Genomic DNA, 27,486 nt, shown 5'->3' with positions numbered 1-27,486 from the left:
TTATTCTAAAATATTACTAAACTAATTTAAACACACAATACTGTACCCTACTATGACAATGTGAAACACATTTTTGAGATTGTTGCGAGTTTGTTAAAAATGGAAAAATGCTAAATCCCATTTAGGCAGTCACAGTCTTTATTTAATACTTTGTTGATCCGCCTTAAGCAGCAACTATAGCCTCAGGTTTAGTTAAAAATTATGCCAACAATTTTCACACCTGTCTTATGGGTTAGGGTAGCTATTGTCTTGTTTATGAGCAGTGCCTGATTCCCAATAAATATGACGCCTTGCATTCTCAACAAAGTATTCAATTTTGTTTAAGCAGACCAGAGAAATGTATTTATAATGTTTTGCCATTTTGTATATAGGTTGTACTGTAATTTGCCTTTTGCCCTTTATTAAGGAATGGCTTTTATCTGGCCACTCTACAAGCCTGATTGGCAAATTTACAACTGCAGGCATAGTTGTTAGTTGATAGTTACTTCAAGGTTCTCCTGCCTCCACAGGGGAAAGTTGGAGCTCTGAAAGACTGACTATGGGGTTCCTGATCACCTCCCTGACTAACTCCTTTTTTTACCCCTGATCACTCAGTTTGTGCAGACAGTTAGCACTAGGAAGAGTCCTGGGGATTCCAAAATTCATTCATTTTTTAATAATGGAGGTCACTATGTTTATTAAAACCTCCAGCATCCTTCCACAGATTTGTGCCTCAAGAGAATCCTGTCAGCGATTCCTTTGACATCATGGTTGGTGTTTGTGTGCTGACAGGCATTGTTAACAGTGCAACCTTGTATACACAGGTTTGGGACTTTCCTCATCTTTTTGAAAAACTGATTTACAACAGATGGATTAGTTTTAAGAAGCAGAAACATCTGGAGGATGATTTGTGGTAAACAGTATGCAACTTTTTTTCATGTTGTAATAAGTTTGGAACAATCTTAAAAAGAGGGTTTTCACATTGCTATTGGGTATTTACTGTAAAGTTATAAGAAAAGATTAATGTAAAGCTGTTTGACATAAGGCTGTAACATAACTAAACTTGAAAAACTTGCAGTACTGAGAAGTCTTTCCACATCCACTGTTTGATGGTTACGGCACTACAGTACTGTATGTGTATTTCAATATGCATTCCAAAATAAACAATACTACGGCTTTAAATTAGATGCAGTGTGAACAGTGTCAGTAACAGAAAAGTTGTAAGTTGGTACACCTGGTGTAACTATCCAGAAATATGGGTATTTTTTAGGAAAATTGAGAGCATTGTTGTTTATCTAGTTTTCCGCAATCACTGACACTTCAGTCACAGCCATGCATGGCTAATGTTAAAAAAATAAGTTAATCCCTTAATTGTGTCACAGCGGGGAAATTCGTTCTCTGCATTTTGACCCATTCCCATTGGGGGGCAATGGATTGCCATTGCGTGGCGCCCCGGAAGCAATCAGGGGTTAAGGATTTTTCTCAGGAACCCAGAGTGAAGGCTGTAGGGATCGAACCGGATACTTGCAACTTTCTTAGAGCACAAGCGCACTACTCCCCAGACATGTGGCCGAACATCACTATTCTATCAGCCTTGAGTGTATTCTCTGTTGGGTCTATATTAAATTAGTGCAGAGTGGTGTCAAAAGCTAAAATAGTTTTAGATTGGCTTGGTATTAAATTGATTATTATGTGTTTTTTTAAAGCAAGATGGGAAGAAGCTTCCCCTACTATATAATTTGCTTGCTATTTTCAACCAGCATTCATCACACTATCTTAGAACAACTTTTTGTTTAAATGTAATTGTTAAGCTTATGGAGAGTGTATTAAAAACTGAAACTGAATTCACTAATATTAAATATCATGCTGCAGCATTAAGAGCTTGGCAGCAAAAATTGTGATTTTGACCAGATGTACTGTGCGCCACTGATTAATTTGGAACTTGGCGGGACTGGAACATATACAGATGGTTACCACTCTTCTCAGCCCATTCTGTACACATATGATTAATTAAATAAAAGGAAAAAAAAGCTAATGGATGGATAGATGCTGTACTATAGTAACATAATTAGAAAAAGTACATTCACAACAGCCACAATGTTTTATGTAATGATGATGATATTCACAAACTAAACTTACAGGGAAAATTGTGGGTTTTTTTTTTGCAAGATATAAACCACATCCAAATTTTACCTGGAGGTTTTTTTTTCTTACTTTTATTAGTTCGCTCTCAGGTCCAATAAATGTGGAAGCTCCGCATATGTACAGTGGTGTGGCTCCATCATGGCCCAGGCATCACAGTGATCACTGCAATATCTCAAAGCAGAATGTTTCTGAAGCATCCCAGATACGTGGGCCATTGGCTGCTTTTCTAAAAATGGAGCTTGAACGTAAATGTAACCTCGAAGACTGCTGCTGACGTCCTATGTTCAAGCTCCAGCCAATTGTTCTTTGGGACCGCACCTCCTCTGAGGACAATCGCCATTCATAAAGCCATGGGCCTAGCTCTCCATACTAGCTGATGTTATCCCCATCTCCGCCCTTCTTCTTCCTCAACTTCAAACCCTGGGACATTTGCAGCTTTACCTCTTTAAGCTCATCCACCATCAGTGTCTGCTCCCCAGGGAAGACTGAGCTAAACTCTTCTAATCCATTCAGACAATCTCATTTCAATTCATAGAACCAAAGTATTGTGCTGGGGTTGGAGCGCCTCATTTGTGCTGATAAACTTTTCTAATTATAACTTTTCTCCATGTGAGTCTCTCCGATTTGAAGTAGCGGGTTGTCCTGTTTTTTCTACCGGCCACACCACCTTCATGTTATCTAGAGAAGAGCTAATATTTTGGGCATAATGTAAGTTGATTAAAAGCAAAGTGGACTCGTAAAAGACTAAATGTGAGACTGTGGATTAGGCAATAAAATTAATCTCTTCAACCAATTAATCGACAGCCATACTAAATATGAGCATTGAATGTAAAAAAAAAAAAAAAAAAAAAAAAGAAAAATCTAAATATTTGAACTTACTAACCCATCATAAATCCAAAGGAAAAACTGTAATGTCATTGGATAAAGGCAGGCATTAGAGGCGCTGATAAGAAAAAAAGAAAACACTACTGTACTGCTTGGTTGTTCTATTAAAGCCTACACTAACATAGCATAATCATGAAATCCCTAAGTGTCCAACTGTGCAGAGAAGCTCTGCTCTGAAAACACTCCCAGTGGAATACGGTGCCTGGCAGGGGAAGTACAATGGTGCAGCCATGCCGTGTCCACATCCAGGGAATCTAGAGTTGAAGATCCACCTGTTCCACTGCAGTATAACAGCTTGGAAATTGCACAATGGGAAACCACAAGCGACCAGTGAGAGCTGCTGTGAGCCCTCAGTGGGGCTTGCACAAATACTTCTCCTTGACATAAAGGAATTTGATGTTTTCAGCAGAGTAAGCACAGGTATACATCACAGGAAGGTCAAAAGAACTGCCTTACATAAAAAAAAGAATGTTTTTTGAACATTGCAGAAAGAGCCCATAACCAAATCCACACAAAGACGGGCACAGCATGTGTTCATAGACAGCACAGAAAAAAATTGTGGGTTCACACAACTGCACATAGCTCCACCAAAGATGCTGTAGTATATATATCAGGTCCTTTGGTGGAAATATGATAAAAGTAGTTTAAAAGTTACGTAGATACTACATTATAAAACAACAACAATAATTTGCGCATATGTTTTCCAAAGCCCAGCCTTTATTTGAAAAGATATTTTCAAATATAGACTAATATATTTTTCCTATATACATAGGAAAGAAACAGCAGACTTTAGTGCTGACTATTAGTTGACTAATATTTTATAATTCAAAATGAAAATGCGGAGATTCTTTCTCTACAGAATATTATTAATAATTCCAGCATCCTATGATACCAAGCACAAGAAAAAGAGCTTAGCACGTGCAAAGACGAAGTTTTGCACGAACACAGATGTCAGAGAAGGGAATTCAGACATGTATGGAACAAACATGTGTGGGAAGCAGACCAGTCTCACAGATAGCTCAGATGGGCAAGTATCTGGTTTAGTTGGTGGAAACCAGCAGCTCTTTGCTGTACTGTATACCCCAAATCCATTACTGGTAAGCAGTACTGGACCATTCCCGCATATTTTCACCCCTGACTGTGACACACAACCAAAAATGTCAAAACTGACAAAAGCACAGGGGTATGAGGAGACACTCTTGTGAGATAAACACAACAACATTACAAGAAAGAGTCACATATGTAATTAAGAGAGATAGATTGACCATCCACACACATGGAAATGTGAAACTAGAGTTTTGTCATTTATCCCCTCTAAGTTAGAGAATTCAAAACTGATCATTTAGGATCCCCTACAGTCAAAGAAGAAGCCCACTGTTTCTTCCCATGGCATCCCAATTAGTCAGCATAGCCGTTGATGGACCACAAAGGCTGTGCTTTGAAACGACACATCATTTGGGTTGCCCAGGCAGCACTAGGCTAATGCAAGAACTGTACAGGCTTAAATCCTGCCATGCAAACTAGTATAAGAACAAAAAGGTACCAGCAGTTATTTTAAAACTATCAAAAGTCTAAAGCTTTGAAAATCCAACAAAACACCATCTGAATATTTGTGTTTGTTTATGTGAGATAATTTCCTGAAAATTGTTTAATCTGCAATTCAATTCATCAAAGCTTTCACAAACTCTCTCCACAAAGCTCAATCCAACCAATCACATTTTATAAACACTTACTGTAAGGCCTGTAGACATCTCTCTGATAGATTGTTACCAAAAAAGATCAAAGGTTTATAGAGCATTAAAAAGTGCCACCAATAGTGCTTTATATTCACACTAAATGCACCTTGCATTATACCTGTAATTATTTTTAACAACTGTACATCTGCCTCTGCCGTTCCCTGCACACTTCAGTGGATTTCATGTTTGTAACTAGAACTATTCTGTAAGCAGAATTATTTATACAAAGCTTTGACAGAGTTAATATTTTATATACTATATATATTAAAACAAACATCTGCATAAAAATGTATATTACGTTTACCAAGCTAACAAAAGTGATTTATTATACAGGTTTAAGTTTGATGACATTTATCAAACCAAATGAACAATCAAGGAAGCTTATTCTTCTAGTCCATCATATTTGTAACGTTCTGCTATGTAAGCTATTTGTCATACATGATCATGGTTTTAACTCTAACAAACAACTTCATGTGTCACATTCTAGCCTGAAGAGATACATCCACCCTTTGCCCTTTCTTGCTCCAACCTGTCTTTCTCACCCCCTTCTTCATGTACTCCCTCCCCGCCCCATCACCACCTTCATCTGCATTTTTACACCTATGTCTTATTTATACATTCCTCTTAGATAAAATCTCAGGAGATGAGAGGCATCTGCTGGATCCGCTTTGAAGATGTGCCACATTGCTCAATTATGTGGTGCCGAGGTCTAGTTTGCATTTAGTGACATGAAGATAGCATCACTAACAGGTGGCGGAAGAGGACACGCATGGCAGGCTGTTTGATAAATAAAATATATTATGGTAATGTGACTGAGGAGTGGGAGATGTGACTATTAGTGAATTGGCTTGCGCTGCATCCACAGTCAGAGAGATAGGATGTTAGGAGGTGGATAGTGAAGAAACATATGCCAACACTCACAAGCACTCAAAACATAAATACAATGAAGCATCTCCCCTTGTAAATGTGTAAATGAGAGCATATGTTTAATCTTCTATTGTCAGTTGATTTGCATACGTGTCTGAACAGTGATTTTAAAAACACTTTTTTGTTTAACTGAATGAAAATAGACTGTCGTGTTGATGGACGGTCTTAAGAGCCATGGATACTGGCCTGACTGGTGCTGGCAGATGGAGACTTGCTTCCTCTGTGGTGTATCCCATTACTCTTCTGAAAACGCTGGGCCTTGTGCTGGACAGAATTTGGACAGGCGCTCTACCATCAAGCCAAATGAAGAATGTGCATTTAATGAGGAAGGTAGGAGTGTGGAGTGGTGGGTAAGAAGGGTTGAATTAAAGCTAACATCTTGGAGTCTTTTCCAAATGCAAGCATACAGACACACATATAAAGCAAAAATAAGGACTCTGGACAACAAGTACCATGGTTTAACTTCACCTAAGAAAACACATAAGCACAAACAGAACCAATGTGAGAGTTGACCAGAGGTCAAAGGTCTTTGGACTGGAGGGCATCTCATCTAAAAAATTGGAGCCCCGCAATTCATCATGCATTTGGTCTTCTGGCACACATTATTAGTCTTTTGTGTCAAAGAGACTTGGAAGTTCCTTTGTGACAAAACTTAAAAAGATGCAGAACACAGATGAAGTTTTTGCATGCTGGTTTTTTTCACATTTAATCGTTAAATTAAATTAATGAGATAAAAAAAGGCACATCTTTCTTCCTCTCGAAATGGCTCACAGTGAGGTCAGCATTTTAAATTGTCAATCACACCTCTAAAGAGAAGGGTAAGATGAAGCTGGGATGAGGTTAATATATGACAAACAAACAACAGAGAAGGGATCCTTCTGTTCTCCCGTGATACTTGCTTGCTAGTGGGAATCAGGCACATATGTGTTATGGGTAACTCCCAGTGGAAGCCATGACTCCAGGGGTCACGTCAGGGCAGCTTCATACTCTCTTCATTGCACACAGCTGTGCTTGCCAGGCAGAAAGCCCTCACCTCTGACCTCACGACCGCCTGGTACACCTTTGTTGGAATGTTGGATGATTGGCTACTTTGCTCCTCTTTTCATTTCCTGACGCTTCAGTTTTGGCTAACAGCCTTGTAAGTCTCCCAAACGTCTACCCACTCAGGTCTTAAAGGGATTTTCTGGGCTATCAAAGACAGGCTTGGGGCTTAAATATGAATTATGAGTGGATTTGAACCTAGCAGTAAATCAATAATTTCTGCACAGGAATGCATCACACTTTTGCAACTCATTATTCATTCCGCAATAAATGAAAGCAAATCCTTTTACTTATGTTAGAAAGCAGTTAAACACTTTGACCCATTTTGATTTTGAAATTAAAGGTCATATAACATTCAATATTTCAACACAAAAGATGCAATGTAAAAGCATTGAAGGACTCCCTTAGACATTTTGAAGGGCAGCTGCATAAAGCAAAAATAAGGGTTGTAGATTTTTTTTACAAATTTAGTGTATGCATCAAATGTATTATTAGGAAAGCTGAAAGAAAACACTTAATTTATTTGAGCGCATATACAATAGGCACTGATCATTACTTCAAATAATATGATGTCTGTATCACATTGAACATAGCACATGGTCAGTGATTGTATTTCATATGGAACTGGGCGAGTATACAGTCAGGTTTATCATTGCTTATTGCAGATCCAGTCAATGGTAAATGTACACTCCCAGTTTGTGTGTGGTTTAAGCACAGTTTATAAAAATGACTGCACATTAGAGACCATCTGCATCTTCTGATGTGGTTCTTCGGTGAGGGGCTATTTCCCAGTATTTTGCCATACTTTTAATTTTCTAAGAAATCAGGAGTGTACTTGATCATCTCTGCTATAGAAGATCTAAAAGAGGTTAATTGTACAGTTAAGAAGGTGTTTTTGTACTTAAGTGAGACATCAAGCAATATTTCTACTAATCATGATTGAATTAAAAGTCCAAATACTTCCCTTCTCTTCCTTAAATTAAAGCAGACTGCATGAGAGCTTGGTGTTTGAATGAAATTGTTTTATGTTTATCGTATTTATATCGATGTAAAACACCAATGTTAAAAAAAAATGTTACAGGAAGTTTCTTTAGCCTGATTTAATTCCCTCCTTACTTCCCTATGAATGACCTTCCATCTGGTATTTGAGTCTGTCTGGTCTCTTGGTTTTAGAAAATCTGACATCCAGTCCCACTGGATCTGCACTTGATTTGATAGTTTAAAATTGAAAAAAATTTATAATACTTTAACATAGTTTAAGGCACAATTACTTTCAGCAGTACTTTGGTCTGAAAATTTAAAAAGAGATCTTCCTCCGTAGGAAACTCCTCTGCATTAAAAGCTATGTTCCTTTAAAGGGATGGAGAAATGGGAATTAAAGCTGCCACGGATGATGGATGGATGTTGCGGTATAGATGAGGTGAGATGTGAGACGTTTGCTCCCTTTTCCTTTTTCATCCCTTCTGGGGCCAAACGAAGATGAAGGAGAGTCACGTTTAAACTGGTTTCCTTTGTTATTTGTCCTGTTTGAGGCGAGGTTCAGTTGTAACTTGGACGCCTGGGACAAATCCATTAGCTCTAGAGTATCTTGACAATGGAGGGCATCACCTTTTACTGTGTCACTCAGTAGATGAACAATTGAGACGGACACATATGAACTCAAAGACCCAAAGATAGAAATGTGGCAGGAGTCAATAAAATATCTCTTGGGATGCAATTGTTTACTTAGGTTTACTATAGCAACTAGATTTAATAAACATATAGAATTTAAGAGTTTAACATATAAATTAGCATACAGCTTTCCCAAGTATTGTTACCCCTTAGAGTTCAGTACTTATATAGGCCTTATTGCATTTCTTATGTGATATAAAAAGTAAGAGGGTTACTGCAAAGTTCTTAGGTGGAAAATTCTTAAAGATTTCAAAATCTTTTAACAAATTCAAATCTGAGCAGTTTTACCATCCTTTAAAAAAAAAAATACAATCCCTTCATAAAACCCAGTGGAGCAAACTGACTTAACAGGCCGTGAATTTTTAGTTTCTTTGAGCACATTTATACAAAAAAGGAAAAAAGTTGTCCCAAGAGCTAAAGAAGATTTTGTTTATTACCAGTTAAAATATTTTACCAATCATCCAAATCTGGAAAGGGTATGGCACAGCAGAGGCCATTGTAGCCACCACTGTGCAATTAAACTGAAGGATGGGAGCTTATTCAGAGAAGCAAGTTCTTGATAGCTGTAGGTGTGCTGCAGATATCCACAGCTTGGTAGGAGGAGAAGATATAAGCATTACAACTATTTATTGTCACAGCCATTGGGTGTTTCTCAATTCACAAGAAGTATAGACTCCTGTTCTTGACAAGTATGTACTTGACAAGAACACAGGAAAGTATGGAGTTGGGGAGAACAGGAGAACGCAGCTTAAAAATGTGTCAACTGGAACCGAAGTGTACTCGTGACGTCACCAGACACTCAGCTCGTGTGGAGCTGCATTTCACCTCCATTTATAATAGTCTAGATAATAATAAATGTTTACTTTTTCTTTTAGTGGGGGAAAAATAATAAACATAGTCAGGTAACACAAATCAATTGAACATTTTAGCAAATATCCATCCAGCCATTTTCTGATATGCTTTATCCAAAGTGGGGTTGCAAAGGGTGCTGGTGCCTATCTCCATCTGTATACAGGCGAGAAGCGGGGTACACCCTGGACAGGTCTCCAGTCCATCACAGGGCAACACAGAGACAAACAGGACAACCATTCACACACCTAAGGAGAACTTAGAGAGGCCAACAATAACCTAACAGCCATGTTTTCGACTGTGGGAGGAAGCTGGAGCACCCGCAGAAAACCAATGCAAGCTCAGGGAGAACATGCAAACTCCATGCAGAAAGACCCCGGGAATCAAACCTGCAACCTTCTTGCAGCAAGGCAGTAGTGCTAGCCACTGCGCCACTAAGCAGCCAAAAAAAAAAAAAAAATTCCATAAATTTTTTTTTTACCTTGGAAAATTTTTTTGGGGGATTATATTAGCTGTTTAAATTCCATAATTATTTCAGTGGTTCTTTGGATACAGAGAACAGTCAAGGAGGAAGGGTCAACCTGCCCCATACGTCTTTTATGGTTGAAGCTCTAAGAACAAGAGTATTGATTGGTTAATAAAGTTCTGATTAATGACAAAAGTATTCAAAAATAATGTAAGGCAAAACATAGAAATGCCCACAATGGCTAAACTAATATTTTTGGGGGATTTTTCAGACGCCTGTTAAACAGAAAAATCTTTTTGTATTATTTGTAACATATTAGTAACATTTTCTAACCCAATTTAGAATAAATTCAGTCTGGTAAAGATGTATATATAATACGAGGGATTATATCTTTAAATCTCATGACTATGTCAAGCAGATGATATCTAGATTTATGTTTCTGAATAACCTTAGACGGAATCTAAATGAAAATCAGGGGTCCTTTTCAGATATGAGGATAATATTTATGTCAGCACAAATCAGATTTGGTGAGAACATTCTGGATTTTGGTGACCATCCATTAGTGCATACTATTTGCTTGAGTTTTGAGCTTCTTACTGCTTTGTGTTGTTACCATTTCCTGTGAACGTGTACAGTAAAAATGTATTAACAGTAAAATAACTGCAAAAGTACTTTCATGGTATAGTTTAAGCCTTGTAGGCGATAGATGTGCATTAAATAGATGTGCAGCATTTTTAAGAACACCTGCAACACCTGTACAATAAAGTTTAAACTAGTTGCCCTCATTTGTGAGTGGGCATTACAAAGGCAAATAGAATGAATTCCTAGGTTTTACAATATCCTACTAAGTGCCCTTTTCTTTGTGTTGAAATCTGTGTCCCTAATTGATCCTGGTATCCACTCTTGGTTGTGGGCGTGGCTACACACCGGTGTGCAATCATCAATAAATTTTGGCAGCTCATTCACAAAAAAATTACGCATAAAGGCCAAACAAAAATGTATGTCTCTGTGTCGCATCTTGTCTCTGTCTTAACCCGGCTGATCAGCTCTTGTGGCGATGGCTTCACCAACACTTTGCTTGTAAATCACAGCTGTATAAATGGAGGATAATAACAAAGCCAGAACAGCCAATTGGTATTCTTTCAGTTTTACATAAATCTAACCTCTTTTCCTGCCATTACTCCATAGTGGAAGTCTGCTACTATCATGATAATAAATAACATATAGGTCATAAGAGCATTAAAACAGAGTTTTTTTGAAATTGTCTCCATTGTTGAAATATTTAAAGTTTCTATTTTAAGAAAGTGATTAATTTCCTAACAATTGAAAAACAATAGAGAACAACAGTTTGCTATTTTAATGTGCAGCACAAATCTTAGTACTACTTCATATGGCAGTTTATAAATAAAACGTTTAAAGTGTAGCTGTTTTAACTAGTATGATCATAATATCACTTTATTTCATGTCAATTATTTGTAATGTACTTGGCAACACACAGTGAAATAAAAATGTACCAAAACCTAGATAACATTTGCAAACATCAGCAGTTATTTATTTTTCTTCTCTCATCCTTTATACCTATTGGCCCTGTATCTGAGATTCATCATCAGGTAGCTCTGCCACAACTCTCTGGTTGCCTCGGTTTTAGCTGCTATGTTAAGATTGAGTCTCAGCATACAGTACTAGTCTTAACTTTCAACTTACTTCTTGCATTTCATTAATATTAAGGTTTAGCTATGGCATATATGCACCATAGTTGAGCTAACACTTAGTAGTAGGCTACTTCTTTTTCAGGCATGCATCGTTGCCACATAGTGGCCTGGAGTATGAAGATAGCACGGCATCCACCAGGAGCACCAGCTGTTCTGTGACTCTCCAGGGTGTGCAGATGACCAGTCTGTCCGTTGCTGTTAAGATAATACTTATTGATGGAAAACATGATGAGGGAATTCTACTTATTAAAAGCAGCATGTCAGGTCATTAAGTACTAAAAAAATGTACAATTGATTTTGAGGTCTTTATTTATTTCTCCCTTTATTATGGTAACACATAAAAGGAAAATTCTTCTGTTCTGATCTATCTGCTGCCTTTTCTCTCACAGTCCCAGTTTTGTTGTGTGTATTTGTTTGTATACAAACATATAAAAACAGTGATAATTTACAGTACTGACATGTAGTTCTAGGGTTTGGAATTAGGCATCAGCGGTACTGTGGGTAATAGTCATAGTGACTTTCTTTCATAAGCGGTTTATTTAAAGAGTTTTTGAAATTCTTCTCAAGGAATTTAATCTCATTGACCTTAAAAGATACTTTGGGTCTGCTCTTGAATGAAGTGCCAAATAAGACAAAAGCAGCACGTAATTAAGTCAAATCACTGCTAATGGATTGCTAACATTTTTAGATTAACTATGCATACATGCCATTGAGAAATAAGTCCTTATAAGGAGGGAGAATTTTTTCTTGTGATCTCTGTTTAATAAAAGCAGCCTGATGGACATAGCAGTCAGCATAATCAGAAAGGAATGTCTTGATCAGCCTCTCTTTTCAAAGATTTAAGCAGATTTAAACTGAACCATAAAGTTGCTGACATGCCTTTCCTAAATGCTTCTTTTCTTCAAATTACTTTGCAGAGATAGTAGGTACATATTAAATACATATTAAGTATGTTTTGCCTAAGGGAGAAAAAAGATTATAGTGATAAAATGGAAAAAAATAAATAACAGCAATGAATTAGTTCTTCTGCACATTCCCTGAGGGGTTCATCCCTTTAAAGTAGCATTGTTTTTGCTACTTCCTTGTAGTGCAGATTGATGTTTTACCCGGTATTGCATTCCAGTAATGCATTCTGACATATTTCCTTTGAACATATTTCCACACTCTATGTGATCCCACCTTGTCTGATAATGAGGTTGCACAAAGATGTAGACTTTCTATCCTGTCAAAGATAAGATTTTTTTTTTTTGTGCTTCATACCACAGTGCGTTATCTCTGCTGTCATAACCCCAAGGACCACTGTTTTTCTTTCTAGAGTGCAGTTCTGATACGGCTTGTTGAGGTAATCACAAAACAGCCATTCCAGTGATTGATACTTCCCGCAAAGCCTTCTGGGATGCCATGTTTTCACAGAAGGAAAAGGGTGAATAGTTTTGTTTCAAATGAAAAACAAATGGACTTGGGTGGAAAATTGCAGAGGGATCACTACTTTTGCGGTTCCATGTCAACCACAAGGTCACATACCAGAAATTGGGATCTCCCACAGTGGAACAAGCACTTTGTCTTCAACAGCAGCAGATTTTTATGCTGTCAGTGTTACCGTAACTGTGGAAAGTGGCCAGCTAAATATGCGTCACTTACAAATGTGCCCTTACAGTAGTAGTTACAGCACGACTTAGGTCTTTAGTTATTAAAGTCAAAGTAATACAAAAAATTAAGGAGGAATGAAGCACATTTTGAATACAAACAGAATGTATGCATTATCCATTAATGCCAAATGGCATGTGATTTTAAGTTAAAAACAGAATAAAAAGCATATGCTGGCATTTTTCATTATGCCCCAGAGACGTCACACCAATTACCTCATTAGGTAATATGTCTGCCTAAGTGATCTGGTGAGCTGGAGACAGGCAGAGCAGTGGAAGACAAAAAGGAGATAAAGAATTATAGATTACTAGAAAGAAAAGGAAGGCCCAGAAAAAAAGAGTGATAATCATCAATTTGGTTCTGTTTTAAACAACCCCATAAATTATATAAAAGCTACCAGATGGTTTTGTGTTAAAAATTCTCTCAGGCACCTAGATTATTTCTAAGTGTGCTTTCTTTATTTAAATTAAACTGTAATATTAGTATTAAGATTAACTCTTTTACATTTTTTAACAAAGGAGCTATAATGTAATTACAAAAAAGAAACGGTTAAATCATTTATTAAGGTAAAACCAAAATCTGGCACAACTATGCTTGTAAAAGCTAAGAGATATACACATGTATGAAGTTTTACAAAACGTAACAGTTTATGAATAAAAAAACACAGAATTTTACAGTTCAAAAAATTGACTATCCAACTTTTTTGTCATATTTGGAGAAATTATCAGTTTCCGGTTGTTTTTTTCAAGCTGGATGGTAAATTGTAAAGCAAAGCTGTACCTTACTCTGTCGACTACTGGTCAGCTGCCTGAAAAAAATGTTAATACAAGTTAAAACGTTTTTTTGTTTGGTTTATATCCTTTATCACAGTTTGTGTTCAGAATATGAGCTGAAGCAGTAATAATTTAACATGACATTATTAACTTAACTATGATCACATATATTTTAGTTTCTCTTTAATTCATGGTGTAAGGCGGAAAGTCCACTCTGTCAGTAAATTCTGCCTTTCAATTACAGTTTGCCTGAAGCACTTGAATCCAGTCCCTGTTTTTCCCCTGCTACCATTCATGGAACCTGTAGCTCACTCAGTTGGCTGTAGCAGCACGAATATTCACGCCAGGCTCACACTGAGCATGGTGCAGCTGCTGTGCAGCTGCGCTGCGGGCCTGCTGCAGAGTCCCTCACACTGAAAGCCACTAGGTTGTCCCTGGTGCAGCTGCAATAACTCGAGCTCACAGTAAGAAACAAAAAGGGTCAAGTTGGTTGAAACTCTCTCTTGGAGTTGTCAAGCAAAACTATTTGTTCACATAAAAATCTCTTTCACTGTCCAATAGCCACTCTTTTTCTGTTTTTGCCCTCTTGTTTTTGCGAGTGAAATCACTGCAGGTTGACAAATTGATTTTATTTTCATTCTGTCTGAGGCCTGACATTTCCTGCCTGGAATGTGAAATTCAGGAGCTTGATGCAGAGACCGCTGTGGTATCCAGCTAAACTCCTTTCTTGTGGACAGCCTTCGTTAATCTGCACAGCCTCTGTAACTACAACCAGACTGCACTGTGGCAGATGTACGTTCACACATATTTTTTAACGATTTGGGTTCTTAGTATCACATACTGATGCGCAGGGTGTACCCCTCATGTCAGTATGCGACACATAGGGCAAATGATGCGTTGCGGACATTTATTCACTTGACACGCGACACTTACTAAAAACAATGCTTAGTAGCGACATTTACCATATGTGCTTTTGAATGGAGCCCATTATATCAACATTGGTCACACTATAAACAATAAGCATTTCTTTCAGAAAGTAAGGATTAAAATGTGAAAATATTGTCCCTAAGACAAAAGGGTGATGGTGGGAAAACTTATTTGCCTGATTTCGCCACACTGAAGTGTTTTAGAACACCTAAAATATTAGTCAAAGACAATTAAACACATTATGCAGTTTTTAAAGTTTGTATTATTAAGGGAAAGACATCTAATAGTTCCACAAGAAATTAAACTGTCCAAAATGTTTTAAAAATATTTGAATATTATATTAATTCAAGCAATTGAGTGATTTTTTTTTTTTGGGCTCGAAATTAAACAATTAAGTCACATTTGGACCAAAACTTTAAACTGTACAACTTCAAAATATTTGGGAGAAAACAATTATTGCAAAATTTGTGCTATTATCTTCTATGTTGATCTTTTGTTCCATTTATTATGTTTTATTGTGAAGGGTCTGGCTGAAGGAGATACTGGAAAAATAGAATCAACAAATCTACTTTTTCTTTTAAAAAATATTCATGTGATCCCAGATGAAAGGAAAATCTGAAATGAGATCTCCGACGGGATTCATGTGCTTCCCCTAGACAACTATGAGACATGTGTGACACCAAAATGAGACAAAGGTTTATTTCTCCTGTTTCTCAGATTCTCTGGTGCAAAAAGATGTAATAATGCTCAATTAAGTCTCTTTTACAGTTTCAGAAGAAATCTTAACAAGCTCAAATATATTTCTCAGACTTTCTCAACTTTTGTGTCTCTGTGGTCTGAGAGAGAAATCAGTGAGCTCTCTCTATGAACTCAATCTACTCTCATCACAAATTCAATATCCTTTCTAGAAAGCATTAAACACAACATTCCTAGATCTGACTCCACATTTAAAACATTATGCGATTAAAATACAGACAGAAGTAAAACAAATTTCAGTAGGCAAAACACCTGATCAAGTTGTTTTGACTTCTAATTTTCAGGTTTTCTGGGTAAACTTCAAATAATTATTATTCAAAGCCTTAATGATGGAAATGATCATTCAATGCAACTATGAAACACAGAGTAATTACATTATTACCTAAAGCAGGAAATGAAAGCAAAGTATACATTGATAATCTGAAACCAATGACTTTATTGAATGTAGATTTCAAATTAGATATTCAAATTATTATTCCCTTTAGTAAAATCTGATAAAAGTTATTAATTATCTAAAGAATTTAATAGTTTAGTCCCTCTCTTTCGAGGAAAAACAAAAAGCAACTATATATGATTCCAGTTTAAGAATGTTGAATATTTAGGCATGATCATAACAAATGCTTAAAAGGAGATATAAATATTTTCCCGACATAAAGAAAAGTAAATGCATCATTAATTCTTGGCTACAAAGAGATATGTCAATTTTTGGACTTATTTTCTAGTCCAAAGTGGAGGTAATGTCAAGTTGAGTGGAGGTTTGTAGAGGACCAAAATGCAGAAATGGAGGCTGAGATGGTTTTTCTACACATTTAATTACTAGAGTGGTGGCAACAGAAGCAAAAATCCAGAAATAACTAACCATGGATCCCAGGAACCAGAACAAAGAACACAGAGCTTCAGGAGGGAATAAAGAAAATCCAGCAGGTTGATTGCAGAGGAGGAGTATATATGGCAGACAGAACAATGAATGGAGTAATCAAGTGATTTTGAGCAGGTGTGAACATAAGTAGCTAGAAGAGAGCTTGGGTGAAGGAGAGAGGCATTCAAAGAGCTGTATGTGTTGCCACACCTGTAGTTAATATTTTTATGTTTTTTAATATGTCTCGTTTCTTCTGCATCCCAGTGGAAAATAAAAGCTCCCAAATATCCCTGGCTCTTAAATACACACTGTGCTGGAAGAGAGTATCTTTTCATCACCATGCTCTGTAAAAGCATTGAAACAGTTACAGCATTAAGGGGTAATTTCCACTTTCTTTTGAGTATGCAAGTCTACCTGGGGTACTGCAGCGAAAAACTCAGAAGCATGGGGTCGTAAGTCAGAAAAAGGCTTGGGGATCTCTGTTGTGTCCCATACGTGTCAGCAGGGGTCTAAAAACCCAACACTTTGTTGATGGATCCCCTCTCCAGCAGAGAAAATGTTTAAAAGGAAGTAGTGAGTTGTTGACAGAGACCTTGGCACATAGTTGACAGTTTTCTCAACAAAAATGTCCACACCTGAACAGCAAAGACAGACAGAATTATTTTTTAACTTTCGGGCTCTCCTTACACCAAGGTTAAATAAGAATCCTACCTCATTGCAGTTGTTTTGATCACGCATATGGACCTTATAAAATGCTTTTAATTACCCAGAGTGCTCGCCACGTCGTCTCGTCACAGTAACTGCTACGTGGCGCTCCAATTGCTCCTGGCTGCCATGCAGACGGTGTCAAAGAGTCTGCCCTCAGCCTTATGTTGCAAACAAAGTCAAATGCAGCAATTAATCTGCCAGAAGAATGGAATAGAGATGGAGATTGTTTTGCTTCACTCGAAATAAACACAGTTCTCTTTCCGTTTGCATTGCACAGATTAAAGTTAATGGAAACGGATTTTTAACATTTCTGGCTATTTGAACAGAATAACTGCACATTTTCTAGGTGGAAATTTTGTGCGTTATACACTGGCAGGATAATAAAAAGCAAAGCCTGTTTCCAGTCTGAGACTTGAGCTCTTTTCTGGGATTATCAACTGCAAACAATTTGAAAAGAGGAAGACAGACGGAGAGGATTGTATCTTTAAAGAGACAGAGACAAAATTTGATATGTAGCAATAACAGTTTCACAAGAATAGTGCATTTTAAAATCACATTCAAATTATGAAGACAGGAAGCTGCAGAAAACATGCAGCTTAAAAAAAAAAGATGAATAAAAAAGATGTGAAAGTTCCTGTACAAATTCCCAGTCATCTGGGTTGTGGAAACCACAAAATGGAGGCAATCAGACTTTCACTCTGTTTATTTTTAAACGCTTCAAGACCTATCCTGGAGTTAAAAGATAAAAAGCATGCTTTAAAGAAGCATTTCTTGCACTGCTCAGGTGGGAGTGGTAGTGTTGAGCTTTTCATTTACTGCCTTTCCATTGTTCTGTGCTGTTCTACACTGTGTGAATAAAACTTAAGGCTATTTAGTCTCAGCCTTTGGAACCACTCTGACTTACACAGATATTGCTTTATTAGACAAGTCATTTTGTCAACACTATAACTAAACGTATCCAGTTTACAGAGGAAAAGGGAAAAAAAAAACATGCAATGAATTAAACTAACTACAAAAGCAAAATTGGGCTTTGGCAGTCAAAAAATGCTCACCATGTCTTTTGGAGAGAAGGATGTTATATAAATAATAAATAAATATTAAATATTCCACAATTTTAGGTGTGCAGAGGAGACTTGAGCCAAAACACTTGAGATATCTGGTGGACTGCATTTGGGTGCTAAGCCATTCTGTAATTCATAGACTATGCTATATTTTAAAGTCTTTTTTTCTGGCATGCAGGGAGCTTCAGATCTGAGGTGACGTTATCTATTTTCTTAGTTTAAGTCGATCTGCAGGAGTAGCTTTGACATGGGCCTGTAGTTCTGCAATGTCAGTTTTTTTCCAAATAGCTCTATTTCAACAGCAGTTTGATAATTGCTGTTTTAGGGCCTTTTGGGAAACGTCTGACAAAAGGGATGTGTTTATTATTTAAGTTTAATCAGACATTATTACAAGCAGAACTTCCTTAATGAAAGTTGTGGGTAAACCATCAAAATGACAGCAAGAATGCTTAGTTAATGTAGGATTTCAAGTCTTTTGTAATATATGTGGTGAATTTGGGATTTTTTTTTACAATTTTGGGACAAATATGGACCTGGACTTGTTAGGGGAGTATAGAAGATCCCTCTAATCTTGGGTTTTTTCAGTGAAGAAGTTTGAAAATTCACTGGAAGCCCTGGTAGAGTGGAGTTCAGACGCTACAGATATGTGCCAGTTTGGTAACCTGTCAAAGGTGGTGAGTAAGGGACAAGCAGTCATTGACATCATTGCTTCAATTTCTTTAATTAAAGCAAAAGTATATATTTTTTTTACAATACAAAAGTTGAGTTTTGGTTATTATTTTGCCAAATTAAAGATAATCTGATCCCAACCACATATCTGTGAGTGTTCTTAATAAACAGGTTTAATCCCTAGAAGCCCTACCTTGCAAATTATTGTATTCTAGGAAAATAACAATCTGTTAAGGTTCATCTACCACAAAGAGCTTTTGTTGTGCATGTCAACATTGGTGACAAAGGACGTATTTTAGCCATCTGTTAAGGAAATATGGTCTCTGTTACTCATTTTCACGAAGCTCTGGTTTGTTTCTACTTGGATGAAAATCTTGAGCTGTTCATGCTGCCTCTTGTAGCAGCAAGGAAACAGAATGTGGCTTTGTAAAAATGGATTCTGCTCATCAAGATGTCCAGAGTTTCTTCCCTATTTTTGTGATCAGAAACATCAAAGCATACATTCCACTTAAGTACATGTTGTTTTGCATCAATGTAGTGTTTTCCAAGCCAGAGAACCCTTTTAAGTTATCTGCCAAAATGATTTTTCATTGCATACACCAAAGAATTATTTCTATGATTACATTTAAGTGACAAGATTGAAGTAATTAAGTAGACAATAGGGCAAAAACTGATATAAAACAAATGTTAAAAAAAGAAAACTAGCCATGTTTTAAAGAAACTGGCTAGGATCAAATTTAAACGCATAAGCACTCATATCCTACTTTTTCTTTGAGAGGGCAAATTAAACTGTCATACAGCTTTCCGGGGATCAATAATTCAAATAGGGATCATTAGGTCACATGTCTATAAACAATGACCACAAAAAGAAAGTTTTATGGATCTACAGGCACTCAGTCATGAAATGCACATGCAGGAAAGAATTTTGGCTGCTGGGTTGCCCCTAAGCTCAACAGGTGACTGACAGCTTGATGCATGATTGATGGATATATATGCAAACAGGCCAACAGATTACACTCCATATTGTGGTGTAATCAATCGCTTTTATCTGGTATTTTATCTTCTCACTCATCCCTACAGGTAATTTAGTCACTACTTTCAATTTAATTCCTGTTTTTTTTTTTCCACTGCTATGATAAAGAGCCTTTTGACTGGTTAGCTGCTCTGTAGTATGTTTTTGTCATTTACAGTAAATGGGTCAGGAGAACCAATACAACTACCCTTTTAGTGTGTCTGCCTGCCTATCTTTTCCTATAAAAGAAGCCATAAATCTCCAAGGCTTGAACTCTATCCCCAAAGGGGTGTTCAGGGATCTAGCACCAATATCTTAACAGCAGGCCTTACAATTCCAGTAAGCTGTAAGGTGGACTTGATCCATTTCAAAACGGTCCACCTCCGGTCTAGACAGGAGATGAATCTGTCTGATCTGCTGCTTTACAGCCCTGTGTATTTAGACTGGGATCCCTTGTGTATTTGAAAATGTTTCTTTCACAACTGGCATGACTATTTCTCGCTGTTTGAGTTACAGTAGCTTGTCAGTTGGATCAAACAGTATAGGCCTTTCTTAGCTTTCCATGTGCGTTATTGAGCCTTGGTTCAAGTCAAACACACTCAGATGTCTAAATTGTCCTGTTTCGCTTTTCTAAAATATACAATGTGATGATAATTTTTTTTTCCTTTCTTTTTTAATGAGTATTACCCCACCCAACCAATATTCTCTATTGTACACCCAGGGTATGCTTACTGTATGAGAACTGTTACAGTTGATCATTTAAAAAAATACCCCTATGGCCTGTTTTGTGGAAGAAAATGTGACACATATTTAAATCTAAACATAGTCATCAACCTACTACATAAACTTAAATCACATTTTTTTTATTTCTCTAACCTTTATTTCACCAGGAAAGCCTTGTCAGGTTTGAAACCTCTTATTTACGACTGTCCTGGCCAAGACAGCAGCAGAGCAAACAAGTTCCAAATCAGCCGCTCTCATTGAAGTTAGATCTAAAAGCATGCAAAAGAAACAAAGAACAAACAAATAAATGAAATAATCTATTTTAAAGCTCTAAATCAAGATTTTTTTTTTTTATATACTATTAAAACTATGCAACATTTTCTCAACTGGTTCCAGGAAAGGGGGCTGTATATGAAAAGCCCTCTTTCCTCAGGACTGAAAATAATAAAAGTGAAAAGACAGTAAAGAATGCATGAACCTAAAGTCTTCAGTTGGAGAAGAGTTAAGGGGCAGAAGGGCAGAGTTGTAAAGAAGCTTTGTAAATAGTTACATTCTAGTGTCTCGGCCTTCATGAGGACAATGATGACCCACCAACATGTTTATACAATGACTTGGAATTTGAACCTCAAGGCACCACGATACACAGCATTTAAAGCACAAAGACCCTGAAAATAGGCACATATCTACAGAATATTTCTCTAATCTAAAACTGACTTGATGGTGTCGACAACCAGCTGCTTGTTTTAGGCTTAAATGAAAAATATGAAGCTAAAAAAAACCTTAACTTCAGCTGCTTTTTTACCAGCTGCTGACTATGAAGAGTCAGCTAGGACAGGGAGTTTTGGTACACTGCTCCAGTGGTTACAGAAGTGCTCTGAGAAGGTTGCAAGTACCTGGTTCGATCCCCACAGACGGCACTCTGGGACTTTGAGCAAGATACTTAACCCCTGATTGCTTCCCGGGCGCCCCATGATGGTAGCCTGCAGCTCCACAAGGAGATTGGTTAAATGCAGAGGTGAATTTCTCCATTGCTATATCAATAAGTTCAATTAGTATTACGTATGAGAGAGGGACACATCAATTAAAAAAATAAGATATTTGTTGCATGACACAAACTCAATGTCAGAACCCTGCAACATAACCAATCGGGGCAGGTCTTTAGCAGAAGTTTTAAAGCAAAAACATAGAACCTCATCTGCCAATATTGGCCATGTTTTGTGCACAGTAGCTCGGGATGAAAATTTTTATTGCTATTCAACTAAAATAAATTCAATGTACTATATATACCCTTGGTCTTATTAATAAAGGTCAAGTAATATAGCATGGTATTATACAGATATTTTGTACATATGATACCTTTTGGGATAGGGAATGGTGTGGGGGTATAAGGTGCATGTTTGGCACACGGGGAGTAGGAATGGGGGGGTCTCCCAATGTGGAGGTTCCTCCATCTTTTCCTCAGTGTTAGTATTTGTTTATTTAAAGGTCTTCACACAATACATTTATAATTTCACTTTTGTGGTGTTTTTTTGGCATTAGGTTGTTTACTATTATGGGTACACACATTTAGTAAACACCTTTTGTTTATCTGAATTAACCACTTTTCTGTGCTGAGTTTGAAGGACTGGCTGAGTGGAGAGGACCATTATCAGTTTGTATGAAATCGTACGAAAAGTTGCACAGTATTTCGTGGGATTTTGACGTTTTTCCTCGAAAAAACATATCAGTGCGCATGCGCAGTCAGCCAGGCGAAAAAAGCAGATCAGCGGACGGACGTAAAACTGGGACGGACGAGCTTTCGACAGTGCCATAATTACTTCATGATGTCTCTCACTAGGTTGCTTGCTGTTTTGTATGTTAGGGTTAGGGTTAATTGTATGTTAAATTGTATGTTATTGAATGGTGCGTAAGATGCACATGCGCACTGATATCTTGTCTCGAGGCAAGACGTAAAAATACTACGAAAAAAACGTCAAAAACCTACGAAATACAGTGCATAACTTTTCGTACGATTTCATACGAACTGATAATGAGAATACACTGAGAGGACTGGTTGAAAGGCAAACCAGGAAGTGGGACATACCATCAGGCTGCTGGAAGCAGGGGACTGGATATTAGTCTGCTTCTCTCTCTCCACTTATGGCATAACTGTTAAAACATTTTTGGTGTTATGTTGTTGTTCTTTTGATAGTTGTGTTATAGTGAAAAGGTGTTAGTTTGAATTAGTTATTCATGTTTATGCATTGTTTGTCTCTGTCTCATCTCCCACCCCTCCTCGTTTGTGTAGGCTAGCCTTTGTGTATAAATTCCCCTGTGTGTTCATTTTGTGAGGTCAGTTTTTTGGTTTGTTATCCTTCGTTAGGTATGTCTTAGTTGATTTCTTTGGGCACATTTTGGTATATTTTTTTGAGATTTGATGTAAGTCCTTTTTTGTGAAGATTTTTTTTGGAAATAAATAGATAATACTTGTTATATGCCTTTGTCCTTGTGCCTTACTGGACGGACCACCACACCCAATAACATTTCACTTAGGGCCCTAATTTGGAAAGGGGTGGCACTGGCTGTACAAAAAACATCACAGACTATGTTCTGTCAGCTAATCTGTATGGTTTTCAAACTAGCAGAGATTTTCAGGAAAGACCTCTTCTAGGTAGGTTATGCATTAACAGCGAGTGCACCAATAGGTCCAAAGCATTTAAGTCCAATAAAAGGTGCTGATCAATGATGTGATGTGTGTTAAATGATAAATTGATAAATAAAAGCTTTAGGTGCTCCTGCTGTGCTGTGTCTTTTTCTAAAGCTTGTTACTAACCAAAAACTCTTTTAAGTGTTTCACTAACAAGAGGCTCAAGGAGTTTATGTTGCACACATAGTTTTGAGATTTTTCTGTAATTATTTAGCACAAAGGGATCACATCCTTTTCAGAGGGAAATTACCTATAGGCAGACTTCCATACATAGTTAATACTTAAGTCAAATATTAAAGATGTGTGTTAGGGGCTAAGCAATAAAATAAAAGGTTAGAAGATTAAGTTTTCAAATGACCTGGACCAGCTGCTTTGGAGATGTTCAAATGTTTCAGATATTTATGTGCTTCCACAACATAATTTAGCATTGCAGAAATCCTTAACACCCACAAGTAATTTATATTTCAGCTTATACATAGTTTGATGAAAGTATTTGGGTTTGAGGAAGAAATGTGAAATTCTTTGTTAGATGAGGAACATTTTTCAAAATGAATCCACTTATCAGAAAATTTACTTTGCAAGGTGTTGGAGTCCTCTTAGGCTTCATCTATCGTGTATTTTAAGAGCTGTCAAATCAGTTGAATCTACAGTCACAGAAACATAAAGTGTTATGCAAATACATGATAGTTTAATCAATCAATTTAAGCTGGTTTGCAAGACTCTCATTAATATACTTCATTTGTGAACTGTTATGCATGTGTAGCAAATGGCAATTGCTGTATAAGGCAAAAGACTTTGATCCAGCACAAATAACTGCTAAAATAAATCAAATAACTTTACTATCAGCACTAACCTCATAACATTAATATTACACTTTTACAGCTATTTACCGAAGCTCATGTTGGGTGAAGATTGTTTCGTCTGGGTGCTGTCAAAAGGACAATGTCCATAGTTGGCTTAGGTAAGCCATTTATTCCTAGCAATTCCTAAATTTATTGCTAATTAGTTGAAACTGTTTATTATGCCCAAGATTCCATATGCTGGTTTTTATGTTTTTGTTATGTTTGGTTTCAGAAGTCATATCCAGGTGTGGTCTTAGAAAAAAACGGTATAGGAAGAGAGACATAACGAACAAAGGGTGGGAATGATGCAAGAAGAAAACCTGATAAAGAGATAGAGGAATATTGGATTTTCAAAAGAATCAGATGAATGAATGTGTTTGATAGAAAAGAGGGTGGGGAGGAAAATGGGATAAAGATTTTTGGATGAGGAAGAATGTATAACAGAAAGAGAGAGAGAGAGTGTGTGAAAAAGGAGGTTTAAACTGAAGGAAAGGGCAAAAGAAAAGAAGTGGAAAAGTCCTTCCAAGGAAAGACTGGGAGCTAGAGTGCTGTGACTAAAGCATTATTAATAATGAAGCTTAAACTGCCAACACGTTTATTTCTTTTCTTTATCTCTAAAAATTATATATTTGTTTTTCAATACAAATACCAAAAGTCCTCTGTTCATGTTTAGTGATATGAAAATAACTTTTATTTTCTTTGGAAAGTTGTTGCTATGCAGAAGCTTGAATGTGTTTCAAGCAAGTAGCATTTCTTCAGCTAGCAACAGATAAATGGTTGCTAGGGTTTTCAGCAAACCTAAACATGGGTAAGAATAAATGAGAATTTAAAAGAAATTGCATCATATTGTATTTCCACCCAACACATTTGGAGATCCACACTTCTCCAAACATTTTCAATTGAGAAAGCTTTCCGGATGGTAAGCCAAATGTCTTCAAACTTGGAAAAAAGAAAAAGAAAGTGCAGTGCTTTGTTTTTAGATTTTTTTTAGAATGACTATGAGCTGGATGACTTAGAATCTTCACCACCATACATTTTTCTTTATCACAAATAGACACAATTTATATATCTGATGGGATACAGAGGGGGACAGTTTGTCATGTAGCACAACAGAGTCACTAGGATTTACCACACTGACTAGAAAAAAACTTGTACTTTTGACAGAACAGAGAAAGTATAAAGAGGGGTGAAAATAAGCATTTTGTATTTTACTGTAAACAGTCAATTGGGGAAATTCTGACTAATCCATTTATTGATATTGAGGACAAAATGTATATGTGTGGGGGGGTTAAATGGCGTTTAATTGAATTGAATTGGATTAGATTTTTAGAGTTTTAGAGTCTTTATGTATGGTGAGAGAGGTTTAATAAAAGCAGTCTGAGAATAGAGTTTTTGGAACCACACTTGTTTCCTTGCTAAATTCCATAATATTTCCTCAGAAGAAACAAAATATTTCCTGTCTGCCAAGTAAGATCCGAGCCAATCTAGCCAAGGAAAAGCCAGTTGCATAGCTTTTCCCATCAAAATGATCAACCCTCATGCACAGCATAAGATATTGGAAAATACAGTATGTTGTTTGGATAAACTGAATCGATTTCATTCAATGTATTAAAAAAAAAACTGCGAAACAATCACAATGAATTTGTGAACTACTGTGGAGTTAAAGCTGCAGCACAACTGGCAAACATCAGATGTTTTGAGACTAAAAAAACATTTTTTAATGAATATTAAATATCCTATTAATTATCTTTGTGTGTGGAAGAAAAGCTTTTGCTTCTAGAAGATACTATATAGCTACTTAGAGATGTTTTCCATGGAGGGCTACAGTCAGGGAAGATTTCCTTAAGCTTCACTGATATCTGACTATGCTCCAGGAAGTTAAGATTTTGGTCATTTTTGAAAGATACAAATGAGTGCAGTGTTTATTTTTTGATAAGCAGCGTTTCTCTCTTATCAAGGCCTTTTCCTGCAAGAAGGATACATACTGAAGTTGATAGATTACAGTTAAAGTTTAAGGGTGTTAAACCTCTCCTCTTCATTTTCACATGTGTAAAACATTAATTTATAACTTGTCAAGGAATTCAGGCTCAACTAATTTCAAAATGTTATTCAAGGCAAATCTATTGAACAGCTCAAAGTACAAGTAATTGATTGGAGTAGTAGGAGCTAATCCTGAACACTATATATGAACAGTGGCAATATGTTATAAGGTTGATTAAGGTAAGAAAAAAAAAATCTGCTCAACTAGTAATGATCATTTTTGCTTAGAGTTAAAATTTATGAAACAAACGGCAACAACAACGACAAAAAAAAAGAAAAAGAAAAAACTTATTGTACGCATCTTGACAATATGACCTCTTAGGTGTTGTGATTGTCTGGAAAAGCCCAGATAACTCAGGGTTAATCCATCTAAGAGTCATCTGTGCTTATTCTCTTAACAACCTTTGACCTTTCACAAGCTTTCAGGTCCCTAATCCACTGCAGTGGTGGAACTGAGGAAAGGAAGGCTGGTGAGAGAGAAAAAACATTTTCCTCAGGATATTTCCTGTGATTCTGACAGTTTATTTCCAAAGCTCAAGGTCCCAAAGATATATGTATTTTTACAAACATTGGAGGGTGATTATCACACTATTTCCTTCTGGCTAAAAGCTAAAGGTTTACAGCAAAAAAAAAAAAAAGACAGCAAAGGGACTGTAAATAGTGATGAAACACCTCGAACTAAACAGAAATTAGATGACTTTCAAAGGTTTGGCTTTCTCTTATGCAGCAAAATTATGTATTTTTATGAAATCTAAATTTTTCGTTTTATAAGATTACAGCCCTATAAACATTAAACCTATACATTACTTTAGGTTAAGCTTTAGGGGTGATAAAAAAGGGCATGAAAATAACTGAGTGCCAAATATGCTAAATACTTGGCAATAGACAACAATGCTAAATTTTGTTACAACAGGCAGGAAATGATACAGGAGGTTTGGTATTGGAATCAAGAGAAAGCAGCTAAATATGGTTTCAGTTTAGATGATTAAAGGGATCTTAATAACCAGCCACCAATGCAGGCATCTGACCTGTTTCACTTTGTTCATAAAGACAGAATGTGAAAGGGGATTTTAGAAGAAGCTGGCAAGAGACTGGGATAAATTGAAGGGATGAGAATACATAAGTTCTAGGGGTGGAACGGTTCACAAAATCCACGGTTTGGTTGGGTTCACGGTTTCGTGGTCACGGTTTTCGGTTCGGTTCGGTATATGTTTATTGTTACACTGAAAAAAATAAAAATTTATAAAAATGAATGAAAAAACAGCGGAGGCTGTAGGCTTTGCTTTGTGCAGGCTGTCTGGAGCGGAGCGCTGACGAAGTATGAGGGATTTCGGGGTTAGCATGACATGTTGGTCGTGTTGCTGTTAGCATA

Source organism: Cyprinodon variegatus, unplaced genomic scaffold (genome assembly GCF_000732505.1).
Source record: "Cyprinodon variegatus isolate N-32 unplaced genomic scaffold, C_variegatus-1.0 Scaffold707, whole genome shotgun sequence".
NCBI classification, from domain to species: domain Eukaryota; kingdom Metazoa; phylum Chordata; class Actinopteri; order Cyprinodontiformes; family Cyprinodontidae; genus Cyprinodon; species Cyprinodon variegatus.
Note: the sequence above shows the minus strand (reverse complement) of the source record.